The sequence below is a fragment of the Rhinolophus ferrumequinum genome, chromosome 19, assembly GCF_004115265.2.
Source record: "Rhinolophus ferrumequinum isolate MPI-CBG mRhiFer1 chromosome 19, mRhiFer1_v1.p, whole genome shotgun sequence".
Taxonomy (NCBI): Eukaryota; Metazoa; Chordata; class Mammalia; order Chiroptera; family Rhinolophidae; genus Rhinolophus; species Rhinolophus ferrumequinum.
In genome coordinates this window covers 31,556,585-31,562,584 of record NC_046302.1, presented here as the reverse complement: position 1 = coordinate 31,562,584, position 6,000 = coordinate 31,556,585, and positions in this window count along the sequence as shown.

The following is a 6,000-nucleotide window of genomic DNA, read 5'->3' as shown; positions in this document are numbered from 1 at the left end:
AGTGGAGGGAGCTGTGGAAGCAGGACCAGCTGTGGTGGTGGTGCTGCCATTGCTCTGGGCCACCTCTCACATCTCACCCCGCCCCTAGCCCCACCTATCTGGGCAGATCCCTGCAGGAGTAAACAGAACTGCTGAAACATACGGGCTCTGAATCTGGTGCAGGAAGAGCTTTGGAACTTGAAAAGCTCTCCACATACCCACAGGAGCACTGCACCCTGTGACCCAGGCGAACAATTAACAGAGGAGAAGCCCGTGTCCCAGGGAATCCCCCCATTATGTGAGAAGCTGGAATAGTGTAGAGAAAACACAGCACTACCGTGTGAGAGAGAAAAAAAGGCTACAGTCCGAGAGAAAATAAAACATTCTACCAACAAGTACTGGAAAACAAAAGAAAGACCTCTTCCTATCAACCTGTTGCAGAAGCCACTCCTGTAGATGTCTAGGAAGAGAAATAATAAATCAGTAGTTGCCAGGAATAACCAAGGCAACAAGACAGCTCAGAAAGAAAGTGAAAAGTCTCCAGAAAAGGAACTTAAAGATATGGAAATATGTGACTTAATGACAGAGAATTCAAGACTGCAGTTCTGAAAAAACTCAACGAGATGCAAGAAAACACAGAAAGGCAGTTTAATGACTCAGAAACACAATCAAAGAACACATGAGCATTTACGAAAGAGACTGAAATTTTTTAAAAGAACCAAATAGAATTTCTGGAGGTTAAGAACTCAATAGAAGAAATTAAGAATGAAATAGCCAGCTTAGGTACTAGAGCTGACCAGATGGAGGAAAGAATCAGTGACATCGAAGATAAAACCTGGAAATTACATGGATGAAGAAGAAACAGACTTGAGACTTAAAAGAAATGAAAGAATTCTACAAGAACATTCTGACTCCATCAGAAAGAGCAATATAAGAATAATGGGCATATCAGAAGGAGAAGAAGAGAGAAGGGAACAGAGAATATATTCAAACAAATTGTCAATGAGAACTTCCCAAACTTGTGGACTGAACTGGATCCTCAAATACAAGAAGCAAATAGAACACCTAATTACCTCAATCCCAACAGGCCTTCTCCAAGGCACATTGTATTGAAGCTGTCCTAAATCAATGGCAAAGAAAGAATCCTCAAGGCAGCCAGGGAAAAGAAGATGGTACCCTACAAAAGAAAGCCATTAGATTATCATCAGATTTTTCAGCAGAAACTCTACAAGCCAGGAGGGAGAGGAACCAAATATTCAAATTATTGAAAGAGAGAATTATGAGCCAAGAATAATACATCTGGCAAAGATATCCTTTAGATATGAAGGAGAAATAAAGACGTTTCCAGACATACAGAAGCTGAGGGAATTTTCTAATACACGAACTGCACTACCAAGAAATACTAAAGAAGGCTATTCGACCACCATCAACAGGGCCAATTTGTGACAAGCAAAACATAAAAAGGGGGAGAGTAAAGGCCTGAACTGGAATATGGGAATGGAGAAAGTAAGCATGCTGAAGAAAATGGAATACTCTAAATATCAAACTTTCTTTTACATAAACTTAAGGGTATCCACTCAAAAAAAAATCCAGAACTGAATATATACTGTAATAAAAGAAGAAACAAAGGGAAACATCATAGAATACCACCACACAGAATAATAGACAACAACAAAAGGGGCAAAGAAACATGGAGACACAGCCTTACAAGAAAACTAAAGATAGAATGACAGGAAATCCTCACATATCAATAATCACCCTAAATGTAAATGGACTGAACTCGCCAATAAAAAGGCACAAAGTAGCACGTTGGATCAAAAAACTAAACCCAACCATATGCTGTCTCCAAGAGACACATCTCAGCTGCGAGGACAAGCATAGACTCAAAGTGCCAGGGTGGAAATTGACACTCCAAGCAAATGGTATCCAGAGAAAAATCAGGAGTAGTCTTACTGATATCAGATGAAACAGACTTCAGTGTGAAAAAGGTAACAAGAGACAAAGACGGACATTTCATAATGGTAAAGGAACATATACAACAAAAAGACATAACAGTCATCAATATTTATGCCCCCAATCAGGGAGCACCGAAATATACCAAGCAACTACTAACAGAACTAAAGGGAGAAATTGACCAAAACAACATTATACCAGGGGACTTAAATACATCATGGACAGCTATGGATAGATCATCTAAACAGAAAATAAATAACAAATAGCAGCCCTAAATGACACATTAGAGAAATGGACATAATTGACATATATAGAGCACTTCATCCTAAAACATCAAGACTATATATTTTTTTCTAGTGTACATGGAACATTCTCAAGGATAGACCATATATTGGGACATAAAATCAGCCCTCACAATTTAAGAAGATTGAAATCGTACCAAGCATATTCTCTGATCACAAGGCTTTGAAATTGGATATCAACTGCAAAAAGAAAGCAGGAAAAAACACAAATACATGGAGATTAAACAACATACTTTTAAAGAACGACCGGGTCAAAGAAGAAATTAGAGGAGAAATCAAAAGATACATAGAAACAAATGACAATGAAAATACATCCTACCAAAATTTTGGGGATGCAGCGAAAGCAGTTTTAAGAGGCAAATGTATATCATTACAGGCCTATCTCAAGAAACAAGAAAAATCCCAAATAAATAACCTCATGTTACACCTTAAAAAACTAGAAAAAGAAGAACAAATGAAACCAAAGGTCAGCAGAAGAAAGGAAATAAGAAAAATCAGAGCAGAATTAAATGAAATAAAGAACCAAAAGACAACAGAAAAAATTAATGTGACAAAGAGCTGGTTCTTTGAAAAGATTAACAAAATTGACAAACCTTTGGCTAGACTCCCTAAGATAAAAAGAGAGAAGACACTAATTAACAAAATCAGAAGTGAAAAAGGGGAAGTTATCACGGACACACCAGAAATACAAAGGATCATCCAAGAATACTATGAAGGAGTATATGCCACCAAATTCAATAACCTAGAAGAAATGGACAAGTTCTTAGAAAAAGATAGCCTTCCTACTCTGAACCATGAAGAACTTGAAATCTAAACAGACTGATCAACAGTAATGAAATTAAATCAGTCATCCAAAACCTTCCCAAAAGCAAAAGTCTGGGACCAGATGGCTTCACTAGTGAATTCTATCAAACCGTCAAAAAGGATCTAATACCAATCCTGCTCAAACTCTTCCAAAAATTGAAGAAGAGACAGTACTCCCCAACTCATTTTATGAGGCCAACATTACCCTGATACCAAAACCTGTAAGGACAACACAAAAAAGGAAATCTACAGACCAATATCTCTGATGAATACAGATGCAAAAATCCTAAACAAAATTCTAGCAATCGAATACAACGATGCATTAAAAAGATTATTCATCACGACTAAGTGGGGTTCATTCCCGGGGCACAAGGATGGTTCAACATCCGCAAATCCATCAATGTGATACATCACATAAACAAAATAAAGGACAAAAATCATATGATTATATCAATCACTGATGCAGAAAAAGCATTGGACAAGATACAACATACATTTATGATTAAAACACTTAATAAAAATAGGTATAGAAGGAAAATACCTTAACATAATAAAGGTCATATATGACAAACCCTCAGCTAATCTCATAATTAATGGTGAAAAACTGCAGCCCTTTGCTCTAACGTTCAGAAACACGACAGGGATGTCCCCTATCACCTCTGCTTTTCAACATAGTGTTGGAAGTCCTTGCCAGAGTAATCAGGCAAGAGAAAGAAATAAAAGGCATCCAAATTGGGAATGAAGAAGTTAAATTGCCACTCTTTGCAGATGACATGATGCTATATATAGAAAACCCTAAAGACTCCACCAAAAAGCTATTAGAAACAATCAACGAATACAGTAAAGTTGCCGGCTACTAAATCAATGTACAAAAAGCCCATTGCATTCCTATATACTAACAATGAAATCTCAGAAAAGAAATACAAAAAACAATTCCTTTTGCAATTGCAGCAAAAATAATAGAATACCTAGGAATAAACTTAACCAAGGATGTGAAAGACCTATATGCTGAAAACTATAAGATATTTTTAAAAGAAATTGAAGAAGACACAAAGAAATGGAAAGAAATTCCATGCTCATGGATTGGAAGAATCAACATAGTAAAAATGGCCATATTACCCAAAGCAATATACAGATTTAATGCAATCCCCATCAAAATCCCAATGGCATTTTTTAAAGAAATAGAATAAAAAATCATCAGATATGTTTGGAACCACAAAAGACCCCAAATAGCCCAAGCAATCTTAAGAAAAAAGAACAATACTGCAGGTATCACATTCCCTGACTTCAGCTTGTACTACAGGGCTACAATAATCAAAACAGCATGGTATTGGCAAAAAAACAGACACATAGACCAATGGAATAGAATTTAGAACCCAGCAATAAAACCACATAAATATGGACAGATAATTTTTGACAAAGAAGCAAAAAACATACAATGGAGGAAAGACAGCCTCTTCAATATATGCTGCTGGGAGAATTGGATAGCCACGTGCAAAAGAATGAAACTGGACTGCTATCTGTCACCATGTACCAAAATTGATTCAAAATGGATCAAAGACTTAAGCATAAGACCTGACACAATAAACTGCATAGAAGAAAACATGGGTACTAAACTTATGGACCTTGGGTTCAAAGAGGATTATATGAATTTGACTCCAAAGTCAAGGGAAGTAAAAGCTAAAATAAACGAATGGGACTATATGAAATTTAAAAGCTTCTGCACAGCAAAAGAAACCATCAACAAAATGAAGAGGCAACCAACTGAATGGGAGAAGATTTTTGCAAATAGTGCCTCCAACAAGGGGCTAATATCCCAAATACACAAGGAACTCATGCAACTCAACAACAACAAAAAAAAACAAACAACCCAATTGAAAAATGGGCAGACGACCTGAAGAGACATTTCTCCAAAGAGGACATACAAATGGCAAATAGACATGTGACAAAATGCTCAACATCACTAATCATCAGAGAAATGCAAATGAAAACCACAATGAGATATCACCTCACCCCAGTCAGAATGGCTATCATCAACAAGACAAATAGTAACAAGTGTTGGAGAGGCTGTGGAGAAAATGGAACCCTCATACACTGTTGGTGGGAATGCAGACTGGTGCAGCCGTTATGGAAGGCAGTGTGGAGGTTCCTCAAAAAAATTACGAATAGAATTACCATATGACCCAGCAATCCCTCTCCTGGGGATCTACCCCAAAAATCTGAAATCATTTATCCATAAAGACATGTGTGCTCCGATGTTCATTACAGCTTTATTTACGGTGGCCAAGACATGGAAACAACCAAAATGTCCTTCAATAGATGAATGGATAAAGAAGTTGTGGTATATATACACAATGGAATAGTATTCGGCGGTAAGAAAAGATGAAATAGGACCATTTGTGACAACATGGCTGGATCTTGAGAGTATAACGCTAAGCAAAATAAGTCAGACAGAAAGAGCAGAGAACCATGATTTCACAGATATGTGGTATATAAACCAAAAACAACAAAAGAACAAGACAAACAAATGAGAAACAAGAACTCATAGACACAGACAGTAGTTTAGTGGTTACCAGAGGGAAAGGGGGGTGGGGGGTGGGAGATGAGGGTAAGGGGGATCAAATATATGGTGATGGAAGGAGAACTGACTCTGGGTGGTGAACACACAATGGGATTTATAGATGATGTAATACAGAATTGTACACCTGAAACCTATGTAACTTTACTAACAATTGTCACCCCAATAAATTTTAAAGAAAACGTTGTGGAGTTAATTAATGTGATAACATGAAAGCATTTTGTAAATGCTATAGCACTAAACATGTAGGAATCACTTCTTTGCTCTTTCTTACAGGCTATTGTCTGACCATCTCGTCCACTTCTTTTATGGCATCCTACATTGCTATCTAATTGTCTCACTCTTACAAATACTGTTTTCCCATCAAGAGGAGCATCGAAAATG